General features: G+C 39.1%; 1 long non-coding RNA gene across 1 annotated transcript in view; it reads left to right on the top strand.

Moving 5' to 3' along the window:
- The window catches only part of LOC145506981 (uncharacterized), a 42904-nt gene that overhangs the window by 109 nt on the left and 23843 nt on the right, over positions 1–18952 (top strand). The window lies entirely within an intron of this gene.

Here is an 18952-nt window from a genome sequence, read left to right as displayed (position 1 = left end):
AGAGGCAATAAGGGAGGAGCCGCGCCGCGCAGTGTCTAGGTCGAAAGGGCCGCCATGAGGCCCAGGCGGAGACGATGGAGGGTTCGCCGCCGCCGCCGCCGCCCGCCCATTCCTCCAGCAACAGGTTCCCCCGGGAGCGGGAGGGGCGGGAGTGAAGTACAGCTCGCGGCGCGGAACGTCCCCGAGCCGGCGATCCTGCCCTGCGCTAAAGGCAGTTCCCTCCGAACCTCCCCGGAGTCCCCGCCGGACTCGCTCGCCCCGGCGCGGCCCGGAACGCACTCCATCCTAAACGCAGTGCGCTTGGCCGCTGCTGTAACCCACCCCCAACCCGGTCTGACAGGCACCGCGGTCCTGAAGGAAATCCTTCAGCCACACTGCCTGAAATACCCTTCAGCGCCCACTTAAATTCATGCCCCAAACCGGGCACATCGACCCACTCGGGCTGAAATGCACCATACTCTTGACCTAAATCCTCCCAGCTTTCGCTGAAATCACCCTCAACTGGTTTAAGTGAATTCCCAGCCCTCGTTGAATTTTCCTTCCATCCTTGACTGACCACCACCTACCTACCCCCGGCTAACCTGAGTGGACTCTACCAAACACATGCCAGAGTCCCCAGAGAGTCTGAAACATATTTTTACAACCCGAACTCTAAATCCCAGTGCTGTCTGTGAAAACCTCCAAAAACTCCAGACTGCATCACCCTCCTTCAGCCTCTGACTCATCCCAGCACTTTGGACCTCTGTTCCCCTCCTGATACCCACCCACCCACGTTTTACTGCATTCTTTGGCTCAGGATTCTCGCTGTTTCTGCCTTTTGAGGGGGGACTGCACCCCCTCTTTTCTATACCCTTGCGGGAGGCGACCACAACCCCTGTTGATTTCCACCTTTGAGCATTCCCCTTCCCCTTCAGAGACTGCTTCCTTTGCTTTCTCTTTCCACTTTTAGCATTATTACCCAGGGGGCATATCTTTAGGCCACTGACTTTACCATCAAACCCTAGTCCTTGCTATTTCCTCGCTTCAATTGCCTTTAATTCATGCTTCTCCTAGGTTATTTCCCGACCCTCTCCCAAGATCCTGATACTTTCCCCTTATCTCACTACATGCTAAATTAGTCTATTTCCTAATACCCTGACCCTGGTTTCTTCCTGAACCGTGAAGTCCATCATCTATCTAACTTTTCTCATTCTATCAAACCCTTCCTGTTGCCAGCCCAGGCACTCACTAAAATCCCCATTTACCCCAAATCTTAAATTAGGGGTGGTACCCAGAAATTTTCTCTGCATTCTATTAGTATCCCTTTCCCTGGACCATGAGCCTTACTTGCTGTCTACATATTTAAACACCAGCAAATTGATTTACAGGCTGAATTTGTCATTGTTGGTTAACATGTAAATGAAGTAACTGTGTTTCTTGTACTGGTTAAAGACTAGATTATAGACCGAAGACTAGGACTAATATGCAAAGAAGTTTTCTAAATGTGTTAATGAAAATAACAAAACTCCTCTCTTCCATTTCTGAACAACAACAAAAAAGAACTTGCTAAGGAAGAATGCTATAATTGGATCAGGTCACAATGTGTATATTGAAATAAAATGTTATTAAGTGTTATCAACTTGTAGGTATTCAATGACATTTTAGATATTTATCTGTGGTATATGAAGAACAAAAGTAATCTAAATCAACCTAATCAACCTGTCATAGAGTACCTGCCAAAGGTATTTAATTTTGCAACAAATATATACTTAGTATTTGTCAGGTGCTAGGTACTGTTCTTGGCTTTAAACAGAGTAGATAAAATGTGATGATGGCAAGGGGATCATATTCAATTTTGCCCTATGTTTAAAGAGTTAAATCAATGACCAAATTGAGAAATAAGTTATAAAGGAAGAGAAAGTAGCAGGTAAAGAAAAAAATTGTTTGCCACTGAAATTCAAAATAGAACTCAAGAGGTAATGAGAGAGAGCCGACCAATTCAGATGGCACATAAAAAGACTCATCAACAGTGGCAGGTTTATAGAACATGACAGAGGAAGCTGTGCTGAACTGAGAAGAGGAAGCAGAGAAGGAAGCAGAGAAAAAGTCTGTGATAAAAACTGGAAAGGAGCCACAGAAGGCTATGAGAAACAAGGAAGGCCATTTTTGAACCGGATTCTGGAGTGACTGAAAAGCCAGAGTGTCATTTGAGGATGCTAGTAGTATAATCACACTTTTTTTGCATGTAAGAAAGCAAGTGAAAAACGTTAAACTCTGTTGAATTAGGATAGGAGGAGAGGGACCTGTGGTATGAATATGCATACCTTCACTTACATTTTTATTTTTATTGCAGTAATATCTTGAAAATGTTAAAGGACCCTCCAAGATAAATATTTAATTCACATTTATCTTTATTTAGAAACTTTTAGAAGAAAAAGAAATAGCTTGGTCTGGAAGAGAAGTATAATGGACTGTCTTGAAGATAAGATATGAGGGGTTTCTTGTAATAATTAATAAGTAATTTAAAAAAAAGTTACTGAATGTCAGTTTTGAGCCAGGCTGAGGACTTAAGGAGACAAATGTGAGCAAAATACACATAGTTTCTACCTATTTAGAACTTTAAAGGCTTTACAGAGAGACAAACAGTAGTCATAAAGTGTGATAGGTGCTTTGATCGGAGAATTTCAGAAAGACTAAGGAGCAAATTTCTTGCCCTCTATGGGCATAAATTACCAAATCTAGTAAATCTAGAAAGTTTTCCAAAGGAAATGTTATTTAAACAATAATGCGATAGAAAGTAGAAAAGCCAGGAAAAGGAGTGTAAGATGAGGAGAGAGTTCCAAGGAATAGGAACAGCATATGCAAACGACCTGGAGTGGGTAAGAGGGAAACAATTTGGGGGAACCTATGGCTGATTCATGTTGAGATTTGACAGTAAACAACAAAATTCTGTAAAGCAATTATCCTTCCATAAAAAAAATTAAAAAAAAAAAGTCAGTGGGGACTTTCCAGGTGGCTCAGTGGTAAAGAATCCTCCTGCCAATGCAGGCAACATAGGAGATGAAGTTTCAATCCCTAGGTTGGGAAGATCCCTGGAGTGGAAAATGGCAGCCCACTCCAGTATCCTTACCTGGAGAATTTCATGGACAGAGGAATTTGGCCGGCTGCAGTCCACGGGGTTGCAGAGAGTTGCACATGATTGAGCACACATACATGCATGAGAAAAAGTCAGTGGAAAGTGGCTGGAGTGTAGAGTTCTAGAGAGGTAGCAGTGAGAAAGGAATCTAGAAGCAAACGTAAACAGACACCAGATCTGAGAGGGCTAGGAGTTTGAACTTTATTCCGAGGGAGTGAGAAGTCACTGAAACATTTATGTCGATGAGAGAGGTGATGGATGCTATTGAAAAATTTAAGAATAACCTAACTGCAGTGTAGAGAATGGTGTAGAAGAGAGGAAGAGTGAAGATGGGGATTTTATTTAGGAGACAAGACCATTTAGCCTTCCTAGGTAACCTTTGAAATGAAAAAGTAGAGTTTTCTTATTCAATCTGTGATACTTATCTTTTTGTTCTTGGTTTCTGGCAATTTTACTATGATGTGTCGAGAGGTGGTTTTCTTTGTGCTTGTTCTCAGTGGAGTTTGTAGAGATTCTTGAATATGTGGCTTGAGATCTTTCAAATTCTTAGCTATTGTTTCTTTATATTACTTCTGTTTCATTCTCGCTCTTCTCCTCCTGGGACTTCAGTTAAATAAACAAGAGGCTCTTTTCATTGAACCATATCTGTCTCCTTTGCTTGTTTCTGTATTTTTTATTCTTTTAATTCTGTGCTTGAGTCTAGATTTTTTTCTGTCCTTTCCTCTAGTTCACAAATTCTCTCTTCAGCTACACACCTAGGCAGTGTATTCAAAAGCAGAGACATCAGTTTGCTGACAAAGGTCCACATAGTCAACACTATGGTTTTCCCGATAGTCATGTACGTAATTGAGAGTTGGACCGTAAAGAAGGCTGAGCGCCAAAGAATTGATGCTTTTGAATTGTGGTGCTGGAGGAAGACTCTTGAGAGTCTCTTGGACAGCAAGGAGATCAAACTAGTCAATCCTAAAGGAAATCAACCCTGAATATTCATTGGAAGGACTGATTGGAGCTGAAGCTCCAATACTTTGACTACTTGATGCAAAGAGCCAACTCACTGAAAAAGACTCTGATGCTGGGAAAGATTGAAGGCAGAAGGAGAAGGGAGCGGCAGAGATGAGATGGTTAGATAGCATCAGGGACTCATTGAACATGAATTTGAGCAAACTCTGGGAGATGGTGGAGGACAGAGGAGCCTGGCATGCTACAGTCCATGGGGTGGCTGGCAGAGCTGGATATGACTTAGTGACAGAACAACAACGACAACAAAGAAACTGTACCCATTAGCTTTCCTTATTATATCTCCCATTCTCCCCAGGACTTTCCTGGTGGCTGAGATGGTAAAGCATCTGCCTACAATACAGGAGACCTGGGTTTGATCCCTGGATTGGGACGATCCCCTGGAGAACAAAATGTCACCCCACTCCAGTTCTCTTGCCTGGAAAATCCCATGGACAGAGGAGCCTGGTACGTGGGGTCGCAAAGAGTTGGACACAACTGAGCGACTTCACTCACTTTATTCTCCCCAGTGCTGAGCAAATACAAATTGACTTTCATTCTCTATAGATTTCACCTATTCTATAAAATTCATATAAGTGGAATCTTACAATATGTGGTTTTTTGGTCTGGCTTCTTTTACTTAGTGTTTTCAAGCTTTATCTGTATTTATAGCATGCATTAGTACTTTGTTCCTTTTATGGCTGAGTAATATTTCATTATATGGATATACAACATTTTGTTTATCTCTTCATGATGAACATTTGAGTTGTTTCTACTGTTAGGGTATTATGAATAATGTTTCTATAACCACCTATGTGAAAGTTTTTGTGTGGTCAGATGTTTTCATTTCTCTTGAGTGTATACCTAAGAGCAGAATTTCTGGGTCAAATGTTAACTTTGTGTTTAACTTTTTGAGGAATTGCCAAATTGTTTCCAAAATAGCCTAACCAATTTATAGTCTCACCAGCAGTATATGAGAGTTGGATTTCTCCACATTTTCTCTGCTAGTTATTATAATCTGACTTTTTGATTATAGCCATCCTAGGGGGCATGAAGTGTTATCTTATGGTTTCAATTTGCTTTTGCCTGTTGACTAATTATGCTGAGCATTTATTCATGGGCTTATTAGGCATTTGTTTATCTTCTTTGGAGAAAGGTCTATTCCAAGTCTTTTGCTCCTTTTTGAATCGGGTTATCTTTATTATTAAGTTGCAAGAGTTCTTTTATATTCTAGATCTAAATCCTTTACCAGCTGTATGATTTGTAAGTATTTTCTCCCATTCTGTGGATGTCTTTTCACTTTTTTGGTAGTATCCTTTGAAGCACAAAAGTTTTAAATTTTGATGAAGTCCAGTTTGTATTTTTTCTTTTGTTGCTATGCTTTTGATTTCATATCGAAGAAATCATTGCCAAATCCAATGTTACGAAGTTTTGCATTGATATTTTCTTCTAAGAATTTTATATTTTTGGCTCTTCATTTAGGTCTTTGATGCATTTTGAGTTAATTTTTGTAATATTCTATGATGTGAGGTAAAGGTCAAGTTTCATTCTTTTCATTCGGGTATCTAGTAGTCCCAATTCTCTTTGATGAAAATACTGTTCTTTCCCCATTGAATGGTATTGCATCCCTGTCAAAAATCAATCAAACATAAACACATGTGTTTATTTCTGGAATTTCGTTTCTATTCCATTGATCTATATGTTTATCTTTATGCCTGTACTACACTTTCTTGATTACTGTTTCTAATTACTAAGTTTTATAATCAAGTGTGAGTCCTCCAACTGGTTCTTCTTTTTCAAGATTATTTTGGCCATTCTGGGTTCCCTGCAATTGTAAATCAATTTTAGAATCAGTTTGTCAATTTCTACAAAAAGCCAGCTAGAATTCTAATAGGGAGTGCACTGAATCTGCAGACAAATTTGGGGAGTATTACCATCTTAACAACACTAAGTGTTTCAATCTATGAACATGGAATGTGTTTTCATTTATTTAGATCATCTTTAATTTCTTTCAGCACTGTTTTCTACTTTTCAGAGTATAAGTCTTATACTCCTTTAGACAGATTTATACCTAAATATTTTACTGTTTTTTGATGCTACTATAAATGGAGTTGCTTTATTAACTTCATTTTGGATTATTTGAATGCAATTATACAATTGAATTTTATATGTTACTCTTGTAACCTACAACCTTGCTTGCTGAACTTGTTTATTCATTCTACAGTTTCCTAGCGTTTGTCTTAGGATTTTCTATATACTAGATCATGTTTTCTGTGAATAGAGATAGTTTAATTTCTTTCTTTCCAGTCTGGATGCCTTTTCTTTATTTCCCTTGCCTAATTGCCCTGGCTAGAACCTCTAGACAGTTGGTGTCAAATAGAGATAGCAGTAGCAGCCAACCTTGTCCTGTTCTTAATCTTAGGAGAAAAGCATGCAGTCTTTCACCATTAAGTATGATATTCACTGTGTTTTCATATATAGCTTTTATTTATGTTGAGATAGTTTCCTTCTATTCCTAGTTTGTTGAGTGTTTTATCATAAAAGCGTATTAGATTTTGTCAAATGCTTTTTCTTTGTATCTTGAGATAATTATATGGTTTGTTTTTTATTCTATTGATCTAGGGCATTGCTTTAATTGGTTTTTCAGGTGTTACACCAATCTTGCATTCTGGGATAAATCCCACTTAATCATGGTGGTACTACTTTATCTATGTAACTGAATTTAGTTTGCTAATACTCTGTTTAAAAACACAGTGATGGTGGTTCAAACAGTAAAGAATCGGCCTGCAATGCAGGAGACCAGGGTTCAATCCCTGAGTTGGGAAGATCTCCTGAAGGAGGGAATGGCTACCCACTTCAGTATTCTTGCCTGGAGAATCCCATGGATAGAGGAGCCTGACAGTCTGTAGTCCATGAAGTCACAAAGAGTCAGACACAACTTAGCAACTAACACAATATTGGAGGAAGAGAGCAATTACTTTTAGAGGAACTCTTAGAGGAATCTAGATTCTGATTATTTCCTGCAAAAAAAAAAAAAAATCGGTATGAAAAAATGGAGAAAGTTAAAAGAAGAAAAGAGGAAGAGGTAATTTTTAAGTTCAAGGTTCCTCCCATCCTTTAGTAAAGAAAGTATATTTCCAAATGAGGAGTCATTGAAAAGTTAATATGATGTCTTTCCATCCAAAAGATGATGCAACTGACCTGATGTCAGTCCAGCTTAGCTTTTGGATAGTTTTCCAGCAGCAGCAATGGGTTTTCCTGAGCCCCCATGACTAATGGACAGATGTATCCCCTATGTGTGCACATTGATTCCACTGCCCCCACTTTGGGAAGCTTTTCACTTGTAGGGGATGAGCTAGGAATCCAGCAGTCCACAACATGAGGAAATGCATGCTATCAGATTGTGGTGTGAGTGGGAGATAGGGCCAAGATTTTGACTGCCAAACTCCCTTCTCCTGAATTTGTTAGGCACTAAACAGCCATTAAATATTGTGAGTCTGGGAATAACGTGATGGAAGATGTACTTTAAGAAGAATAAACTGGCATTAGTGTATTGAACGTAAGAGATCAAATAAACAGCTGTGGGGTGAGAATGAAAAGAAGTATGTAGAAGATAGAGTCTTTAGGGTTTGACAGTTGGATTTGATGATCAAGGACAAGGAAAGACTCCTCAATTTTAAGACTGGATGATCTGAAGTCAGGATTCAACCAGAAGGGTAGGTGATAACGTAGGCTTTAGATGAATTGACAATTAATTAGGAAAGTTTGCCTGCAGACTTCACCAGTCATATCACATGCATACATTTAGAAATAAAGCAGTTACAGCTGATAAGCATTTATAAGGCAAGGAGACTAGAGCTATTTAATTTGGAAAGTGAAAAGATTTTACAAAAAGAGAAAGATGAAAGGAGTCATTTATTTCTCTGATGACCTAGTTCCTGGCCTTTAGCTCAGCATACCCACCTGCACATGACACTACATAGCAGCTCAAGAAAGCAAAGCTTGTTCAGGCAGAGGTGCCCCAAGCACACACACCCATGTTTATTCTACTGGTCCTTATTTTCATCTCCCTATTCTTGGTTAGCTGGTTCTGTACTCCAGCTTTCCATATTGTGGCTAATCTACCTGTGGCCTCTTGACTGTAGTAATGTTCAGTACCCCTTCCTGCGTGTTGGAGCCCTCTGTCCATGGGTTCAGATTTCCGTAATCTCACAACTTCCAGTACAAGACTTCCTCTGCTAGCTCAGCCCTTCAGAACCCTCCTGCTCAGGCTGACCCCAGAATTTCTATCAGGAGATAAGAATTGGGCAGTTTATCTCAATTATATTTTCTGAAAAATATACAGTCATAATATAACAGCTTACAACTCTCTGATTGATTAAAATTTTGAATAAGGAATATGTTTACCTTGATAGTAGTGTTGAAACTCAGTTGTTGAAAAGAGAAAAATGGACGCCCCTATCTGTAGGTGAAAACTCAGGATTTGAGGATTTTATTTCCTCTGAAACCAGGAGGGCCTGGCTGTCAGGCTTTAGTGTAATTTCAACATGATTTAGAAGTCTATTTCATTTCCCTAATGTTGACTCAGTGTGAATTAATTTTCCAGGGTGTTGTGCTAATTATAGGCTAGTGGAACTAATGGACTAAATCAAAATGGCAACAAGTGAAAAAGTAGCAGAGGCTCTGGGTTCTGCTCAGATGCAGATCTATTTATAACTTCACAATTGTATGGTTACTACTAATTATGAAGTATTACAGTGACCCTCAATTTTCAAAGGCGTCCACCATCATTTTCTAGTTAATCTTTCCCATCCATTACCACATCCGTTTTATATGGAGGGTGGAGCTGATAAATTACTTGCCTGAAGTAATGTCTGTGGTAAAGCCAAAATTATACTTTAAAGGTTATGAATAATGATAAAAATAATATATTTGTGGAGCATTTGCAGTTTTCAAAAGGTTTCATTTCATTCCCTTGTCATTTCATTGACACTTTCTAAGCACTCCTAAGAAGGTTTCCTGTTGGTTAGTTTGAGGAGAGCACAAGAGAAGAAAGTTAGATTGACAGCTCGTTGACAGCTGCTTGGTTAAATTTGAATCAAGAGTACAAAGTTGTTGCTCAGGATTCCAGAGTTCTAAGTCATACAATCTTCACTCTCTGTCACCTCTTTCTGTTAGGTTTTCTTGGCATTTGAGGATCCACAGGGCAAACATTCAGTTACATTAACCTTTTGTTTTTTGAGTCTCTAGTTTTGTTCCATCCAAATCTGAAAGATAGATGAGTCTAGTGCCATGAGAGACCTTAATTTTAAAAAGTTGAGATGATCCAGATGTTGTTATGCTAGAATGCTGGAAGAAAATCCCCCAAAAGTGGAAGTGATTCCAGTGGCTGCCGTGAACTGTGATTGCAGTGCATCAGCTCCTCTCCCATCCCCCACACAACAGCCTGGGCCTTTCCTGGCCTTCACAGGCCCAGAGTCTCCAGACACTCTACATTCACTCTCCCAGAACCCCGTACAATGCCACAAGCAGAGAATTCTACAATTGGATGGGTTCTAAAAGGTCATGGAGTCTAACATCATCACCTTACTGATGAAGAAGCTGAGACTCAGAAAACTGACGTTACTTTTCCAAGTCCCACAGCTAGTAATAGTCAGAAGTGGAGTGAACACCTCGCAGACTTTTGCTCAGGTAGAAAAGGAACCAATGATGATAGTCACAATCTCGCTGAAGCTGTGTTGGCCACAGCGAACTAGTGAATCAGCCAGGCAGAGAGCAGTTCCCAAGATGTCTTCACAGTTGCTCCTTGACACAGGGTCCTATGGTCATGTTTGTCACTTTACCCAGTTGGGAATTCATAAGGCAAATTTTGAAGACTCTGGAAAGTCTCATGGGAAAGAATTTTGTTTAATGAAGCACTTCTCAAATTATTTCATTATTTTTTTTAACTCAAAGAAAACCTAGAAACAGCCTGTGTAATTGGTGCTCCTTTGAATACATTGAAGAATAAATAAATAGTACTTGTTGAGAATGGCCTGTCCCAAGCAGGGTGAAGGGCTTCCCAGGTGGCCCTGTAGTAGTAGAGAATCTGTCTGCCAATGTAGGAGACATAAGTTGGATCCCTGATCTGGAAAGATCCCACGTGCCACGGAGCAACTTAGCCTGTGTGCCACAACTACTGAGCCCATTTGCTCTAGAGCCCACACCCTACAACAAGAAAAGCTACTCCAACGAGAAGGTGGTGCACTGCAACTAGAGAGTAGCCCCTGCTTGCACGGTTAGAGGAGGCCCACACGCAGCAACGAAGACCCAGTGCAGCCAAAAATAAATAAAAATTTTCTAAAAGTTACTGCTCCTATTTTTTGGTATAAATAATAGAATCATAACCATCTAATCTGACTTCATTTTAAAGAAAAAGATGGAGAGGGTAAAGAAATTTACCCAAGGACACACAGCTGGAGAAGATCTGAAACTGGACTAAACAGAGCTCACCAGGTGCTCTGGTCCAGTGCTCTCTCCTCGTTCCATGTCACCACATAATCACACCATAAATAGGGAAGACAATGAATATAAATAACAGCATTCACTTATTATAACACTCCTGCTACTTTATTATAACTTTCTCGACCAGACTGTGAACTCCATGACAGCAGAGGCTACATTTACTTATTAATTCACTGCTCCATCCCCAGGACCTAGCTCATAGGAGACACTCAGTAAATACCTCTCTCCTCCGAATGACTAATGAATGACTGAACAGTAGGAATTCCACTCCTTGAGATGGAATACACCCCTTGCTCTTTTTGTAATTTCTGATGTGGTTTCTGTTACTCCATCCTCATTTTTCTCCCTTGGCACCTTCTGCACTTTCCCAGTGCTCCTGTCTCATGCCAAGGAAACCTTCACCTTCCATACATTATGAAGGCACAGAGACTTCTAACTCCTGGTTGATTGATGGAGCAGTGGAAATGCAGTGCTCTCCTCCACTTCCCTCCTAACTCTCACTGGGAGAGTTCTAGACCCCTGGGAAGAGCTCCTCTGACCAGCCCACCCCCCTGAAAGTACCACTTCCTCCTCCTCATTAATGGATGCCGAAAGGGAGATAGATCTTTTCTAAATTTCCTTGAAACCCAAGCCACTTGTGATAAAAGGAAAAGTGTTCTGCACTGTTTATTAATCAAACCAAATGTCCTTAGTCACTTGGCAGAAGGTAGTGTGGATGCTATGTCTCTCAGTTAGGCAGTTTGTATCTAATTAATCCAAAGGAAATGTTTGTGTGATGTACTTTTCATTTACTGAAGAAGAATATGTGTTCAAACCTTTGCAAATTCACACGGAAATAAATTCTTCAAGGTCCACATAACCACAGCTTTGTCAAATCTTCCTGTAAAGCACACTTCCTTTAAAGTATGACTAACCATGATAAGTTACACATATTTATAAATGTCATCTCTCGTAGTGTTGTTGTGAAACTTAAAGAGAATGAAGTTTGAAAACCACCCAGCACCATGCTTGGCATATCAGTTGCCTTTCCTCTTATTCTATTTCCAGCTCTTAGAGTGGTGGAAGTGAAAACTGATGAAATTCATATCTATATGGGCTAGGAATGGATTTGGTTGTAAGTAACAGAAAACTCATCATAAGAGTTTATGAAATAGGAGCTTTTCCCCTCATGTAACACTAAGTCTGATGGGGCCTACTGATTTGGTTTTTGTCTGTGAGACCAGCAAATCCACAGCCATCGCACTCCACTGTTCTTGCCTGGGAAATCCCATGCATAGAGGAGCCTGGTGGACTACAGTCCATGGGGTCACAAAGAGTCAGACACGATTGAGCAACTTTCACTTCACACTAATATACACATAACTTCTTTAAAATCATACCAATTGAGCAAAGTAAGTTTCATAAAGGTGTTTCAGAGCCTATTTAAACCAAATTAGACCTTTTCTATCACAGAGAATTGGACATGACTAGCAGCTGAACAACAACAATCTTCAAAATTTCACAGGTCAATTTTGTTATTGTATTAGTCCAATGTTAAACATTTTAAATGCTTGTTCGTAAGACTTGTTTCTGACAAATTTATCTTTAGTATATTGTTTTGTTTTCCAAATAAATACACTGAATAAAATAAAAAATCCACAGCTAGTAGCTCTTCAATTCTCTTGGCCTTTGCCTCATCCATATTGCCTCATGGTTCCAAAATGGCCACTGCAGCTCCAGACATCATATTCATATCTGAGACAGAAAGAGTAAAAGATCTATCTAGTCTTTTCATTAGGAAAGCAAAAAGGATTTTCAGACCACTCTCAACTGCCCAGCAGATTCATGTTTCATTGGCAACTCAGCCTCACTGGAAGTTGAGAAAATGAGTGCTTAGCTTTTTTAGCCTTTCTAGTGGAGGTAGACAAGGGAGAGGAGGTCAGAAATGGGTCTTTGGTCCACTAACTTGAAATATTGTCTGACTGAAACTTTTAGTTTGACCCTCAGTTGTTTTGCAGAGCTGAGGGAGAATGTGAGTTGCTTCACTTTCTCCTCTTTGTCTAACTAAAGACCCAATTTAGCATAGTTGGGTTCCATCTGGAACATATATGGGTCAATAAAGCTGCACAGTAGGTGGGGTACTGGAGCTGGCTCTTACCATCTCATGAGAGCCAATTATTAAATTTTTAGGAACACTGTGAGCCAGCTGAGAAACATAGTCATTATTAACATGGAATTATATTAACTTAAAATTAAATACGTTATCTTGGAAAAGGTCATAAAAGCTCAAAAAAGCTCACCACTTCCTAACATTTTAATACATTTCACCATTAACTATGCTCTTGAGGTTACTTATGCCTGCTGTGTCTGTATGGAATTCTAAAAATATGCTACTCTGCATTTCTTCTCATCTCTGTGTTTAGTGACAACTTGGTATCTTTAAATTGGCCATGGTGGGAGTATTTACACCACAGAAATCAGCAAATGCTACAAATCTGTTTTTTTTTTTTTTTTTTTAGGTAGTCAGTTAGACATTTACCAGCACTCCATTGTGCACAGTCCTAGAAAATAAAAATTTGAAAAGAGGATAGATATGCATGGACATTTGAGGTAGGTAGGTAGGCATTTTAAAACAGTTTTCAGAGCCCTGCCAGAGATAAAACACACGAAGAGATGGTCCCCTGTGTTTTAAACCAGCACATTAAGAAGTCATTCTATAAGTTGCTTGTTTTTTTGCAGGGATGCAAAGAGAAGTAGAATTTCTTCAACTCCTGGTACTTGATTCATCCTCAGATCATCCTATTCTCCTTCATCATTATGAACACCCACTGCATACCTACCATGGGTTAGATTCTGAGTTTAACCAAGTGACATTAAATATGATCTCTATTCTCAAAGAAATTATTCAAATGGAATATGCACAGAAAAAAACAAAAAGTAGTCTATTCTTTTGTTCTAAATATTCAATATTTTTTCTTCACAGCACTTATCTTGATTTGTATCACTCTCTCTGAGTGTGTAATATATCTAGATATAAATCTTTATCTATTTAATGCTGTGTCCTTCCCTAGACTGTATGTTCCATTAGGAAAGGCAGCTGCATTTCCTTTTGTTGACAGCTGTGTCCTGGTATCTACACAGTGCCTTCAAGATAGTAGACACTGAATTAATGTTTGTTGAATGCATAAATGAATGAATGAATGGAATGAAGTGAAATGAGTAGCATAGACAATAAGAACTGTAGGAGGTGACAGGAAGGAACACTTACCAATGACTGGAATGGGTGGGAAAGCTTTATGGAGGTTCTAGGACTTTAGGAGGATATTGAAGAAAGAAGAAGACATAAAGAAGGTACATGGCACATTCAACAAGGACTCATATGGCTAGAGTGAAGAGTTTAATTCCCTTTTGCTGGAGTTGGAGCAAACTCACTGGAACTGCTGGGTTGGGATCACCAGGGTTACATTCAGTTGAACTTGAACTATGGTGTTAATTGGACCCAAAAGAGGAAAATTTAATTTAAAAAGCAAATGACTATTAGGGCTGAGGAGGGAGCTCAAGGTTGAGAGAAGAGAAAAGTATCTAACTAATTTCCCAGCTGCCAGTCTTGCTCTTCTACCTATTCTCCACAAAGAAACCAGAGCAATCTTTTAAAAATGTTTATCAACCACTATCACTCATGGATTTAGATGAAAAAATATTCATGAATTTAGGTGAAAAAATATTCAGCAAAATATTAACTATTGGATCTAGCTATGTACCAAAAAAATGTATATACTACAACCAAGTGGAGTTTATTCCAGGAATGCAAGGCTGATTCAGTATTTTAAAATTAATCAATGTAACACACCGTATTAATAGCCTAAAGAAAATTCATAGTCATATCAATTGATGGCAGAAAAAGCATTTCACAGAATTCAATATACAATCATGAAAACTCTCCAATAAATAGAAATAGAGGATGAACTTTTCAACTTGAGAAGGATCATCTACAATTCTACAGGTGGCATTATATTTAATGGTGAAAAACTAAATGCATTCTTCCTAAGATTAGGAAAAAGGCAAATATGCCCACTATCACTATTCTTACTCAACATAGTACATGAAGTTTTAGCTAGCACAATGAAGCAAGAAAAAGAAAAGAAAAAAAGATATACGTATTTGAAAGGAGGAAATAAAAATGTCTTGATCTGCAGACAACAGGATTTTCTATATAGACAGTCAAGGTTCAGTTCAGTTCAGTCGCTCAGTCGTGTCTGACTCTGCGACCCCATGAATCGCAGCACGCCAGGCCTCCCTGTCCATCACCAACCCCCAGAGTTTACCCAAACCCATGTCCATCGAGTCAGTGATGCCATCCAACCATCTCATCCTCTGTCGTCCCCTTCTCCTCCTGCCCCCAATCCTTCCCAGCATCAGGGTCTTTTCCAATGAGTCAGCTCTTCGCATGAGGTGGCCAAAGTATTAGAGTTTCAGCTTCAACATCAGTCCTTCCAATGAACACCCAGGACTGATCTCCTTTAGGATGGACTGGTCGGATCTTGCATTCCAAGGGACTCTCAAGAGTCTTCTCCAACACCACAGTTCAAAAGCGTCAATTCTTCGGCGCTCAGCTTTCTTCACCGTCCAACTCTCACATCCATACATGACCACTGGAAAAACCATAACCTTGACTAGACGGACCTTTGTTGGCAAAGTAATGTCTCTGCTTTTAAATATGCTATCTAGGTTGGTCATAACCTTCCTTCCAAGGAGTAAGCGTCTTTTAATTTCATGGCTGCAATCACCATCAGCAGACAGCCACAAGGAATCTACCAAAAAATTTCCCCAAACAAAACAAAATCCTAGCTCTTTCCATGATGCCATAATGGTTTGCACGAATGTCCTGGATGATGCTCTCAAGAGCATGAACAATGCTGAAAAGAGAGGCAAATGACAAGTTCTTATTAGGCTGTACTCCAAAGTTATCATCTGGTTTCTGACTATGATGAAGCAAGGTTACAATGGTGAATTTGAAATCATCTATAATCACAGGGCTGAGAAAATTGCTGTGAACCTCGCGGGCAGGCTAAATAATTGTGGAGTGATCAGCCCCAGATTTGATGTGCAACTCAAAGACCTAGAAAAATGGCAGAATAACCTGCTCCTGTCTCATCAGTTTGGTTTCAATGTACTGATAACCTCACTTGGTATCAGGAACCATGAAGAAGCAAGATGGAAAACACACAAGAGGGAAACTCTGAATTCTTTTGCTAGGGATGTAATACATACATGTAAATAAAATGCCCCAGAGGAAAAAATAAAAATCCTAGAACAAATAAGTTGAACAAGGTAGCAATTTATAAGATGAAAACACCAGGAAAATCTATATACAAAGTGTATGGAAACTGAAATTCAAAGCACAATACCAGTTACAAAAACTCCACAGAAAATGAAATATTTAGATATAAATATGACAAAACATGTACAGGATCTGTATGCTAAAAATTGTAAAATGCAGATGAAAGAAAGATGATCTAAACAAATGAGAGATACACTATTTCATTTATTGTTCATCTAGTGTTCATTTATTGAAACTCAACATAGTAAACATTTCAGTTCAACTCAAACTGATCTATAAGCTTAATGAAATTTCTATCAAAATCCCGGCAATCATTTTTTATATTAAAAACATATATATCAAACCAAAAGGCCTAGAATAGCTAAAACAAGTTTGAAAAGGAAGAATAATGTTGGAAGACTCACTCTATTTGATGTTATGTTTACTATACAGCTATAGTACTCAAGACAGAAGTATATACAGATCAAAAGCATAAAATAGAGAAATCAGAAATAAACCCATACAAAAATGTCTAAGTAATTTTTGAGAAAGTAGTAAAAGCAATTCAATGGAAGAAGGATAGCCTTTTAAACACATGGTTTTAGGGCCATTGGACACCCTTAAGCAAAAAGAAGGTAAATTAAAAAATAAAAGAACTTTGACCTAATCCTCACAGAATTAACTCAAAATAGGTCCAAGATTTAAATGTAAGCATAAAACCATGAAACTTCTAGATAAAACATACAAAATCTTCAGAACTTAGGATGAAGCAAACACTTCTTAGACTTCACACCAAAAGCACAACAACCCCCTCCCAAACAAAACAAACCCACAAGGAGAATATGATGAATTTGATTGCATCAAAATTAAATACTTTTACTCTATGAAGACTGTTAAGAAGATGTAAAGATAAGCTATAGATGGGAGAAAATATTAAGCAAACAGTCCAGTTAGAAAATGGGCAGAGGACATGTAGAGACATTTCACTGAAATAAAAATGACAAATAAGCACATGAGATGCTCAATATCATTAGCTCTTAGGGAAATGTAAATTACAGCCACAAATAAGATATCACTATATACCTAGCACACTGGCAAAAATAAAAAATAGTGATAATGCCCAATGCTGGTGAGGATACAGAAAAACTGGATCACTAATCATACATTGCTGGTGGGACTGTAAAATGGTATAGTCACTATAGAAAACAACAGTTTCTTTTAACACCAAAAAATCACTTATAGTACTATGCAGCAGTTGAATTCTTGGGCACTTATTCCAGAGAAATGAAAACTTACGTTCATGTAAAAACCTGCACACAAATGTTCGTATTACTCATAATACCTAAACACTGGAAACAACCCAGATGTGCTTCAATTCATGATAAAGGGCATTTATTCCAGAGAAATGGAAACTTACATTCATGTAAAAACCTGCACGCAAACATTCATATTATTCATAATACCTAAACACTGGAAACAACCCAGATTTCCTTCAATGGATGATAAACTGTGGTACATACATACCATGGAATATTATTCTGCAATAAAAAGAAACAAAGTATTGACATCAACAACCAGTTGGATGGATCTCAAGGGAATTGCTCTGAGTGAAAAAAGGCAATTTCAAATGGTTATATACTGACGACAGAGGATGAGATGGTTGGATGGCATCACTGACTCGAAGGACATGGGTTTGGGTAGACTCTGGGAGTTGGTGATGGACAGGGAAGCCTGGCGTGCTGCGATTCATGGGGTCGCAAAGAGTCAGACACGACTGAGCGACTGAACAACAAATATACTGTATGCTTCCACTGATTTATTAGTCTTGAAATGTTGTGAATATAGAGTTGGCAAACAAATTAGTGATTGCCAGGGATTAGGGCTTTGGGGGAAAGGGTAGGAGTGACTACAAAGGGGTCACATGATTGAATAATTCTGCATCTTCACTGTGGTGATGGTAAGGCAAAGTTACTCATGTTATAAAATTGCCTAGAATTATAGACACACGTGGCTTCCCTAGTGGCTCAACAGTAAAGAATCCACCTGCCAATGTAGGAGACGCAAGAGATGTGGGTTCAATCCCTGGGTCAGGAAGATCCCCTGGGGAAGAAATTACTGGCAACCCACTCCAGTATTCTTGCCTGGGAAATCCCATCGACAGAGGAGTCTGGCAGGTTACAGTCTGCTGCTGCTGCTGCTAAGTCACTTCAGTCGTGTCCGACTCTGTCTATGGGGTCGCAAAAGACTTGTGACATGACTTAGCGACTAAACAACAACAATAGACACACACACGAGTATAACTATATAATGGTTTAAATCTGGAAAAGCTCTCTGGATTGCAGCAATGTCAGTCTCATGGTGTTGTTATAAATATACTATATTAATATATATATATATATACAGACTGGTTCCAAATAGGAAAAGGAGTACATCAAGGCTGTATATTGTCACCCTGCTTATTTAACTTATATGCAGAGTACATCATGAGAAACGCTGGGCTGGAAGAAACACAAGCTGGAATCAAGATTGCCGGGAGAAATATCAATAACCTCAGATATGCGGATGACACCATCCTTATGGCAGAAAGTGAAGAAGAACTAAAGAGCCTCTTGATGAAAGTGAAAGGGGAGAGTGAAAAAGTTGGCTTAAAGCTCAACGTTCAGAAAACTAAGATCATGGCATCTGGTCCCATCACTTCATGGGAAACAGATGGGGAAACAGTGGAAACAGTGTCAGACTTTTCTGGGCTCCAAAATCACTGCTGATGGTGATTGCAGCCATGAAATTAAAAGACGCTTACTCCTTGGTAGGAAGGTTATGGCCAACCTAGATAGCATATTTAAAAGCAGAGACATTACTTTGCCAACCAAAGTCCGTCTAGTCAAGGCTATGGTTTTTCCAGTGGTCATAAATACATGACGTATGGATGTGAGAGTTGGATGGTGAAGAAAGCTGAGCACCGCAGAATTGATGCTTTTGAACTGTGGTGTTGGAGAACTCTTGAGAGTCCCTTGGACTGCAAGGAGATCCAATCAATC

Source organism: Giraffa tippelskirchi, chromosome 5 (assembly GCF_054371585.1).
Source record: "Giraffa tippelskirchi isolate mGirTip1 chromosome 5, T2T-mGirTip1v1.2.pri, whole genome shotgun sequence".
Classification (NCBI taxonomy): Eukaryota; Metazoa; Chordata; class Mammalia; order Artiodactyla; family Giraffidae; genus Giraffa; species Giraffa tippelskirchi.
Note: the sequence above shows the minus strand (reverse complement) of the source record. Positions and strands in the feature narration are given on the sequence as shown.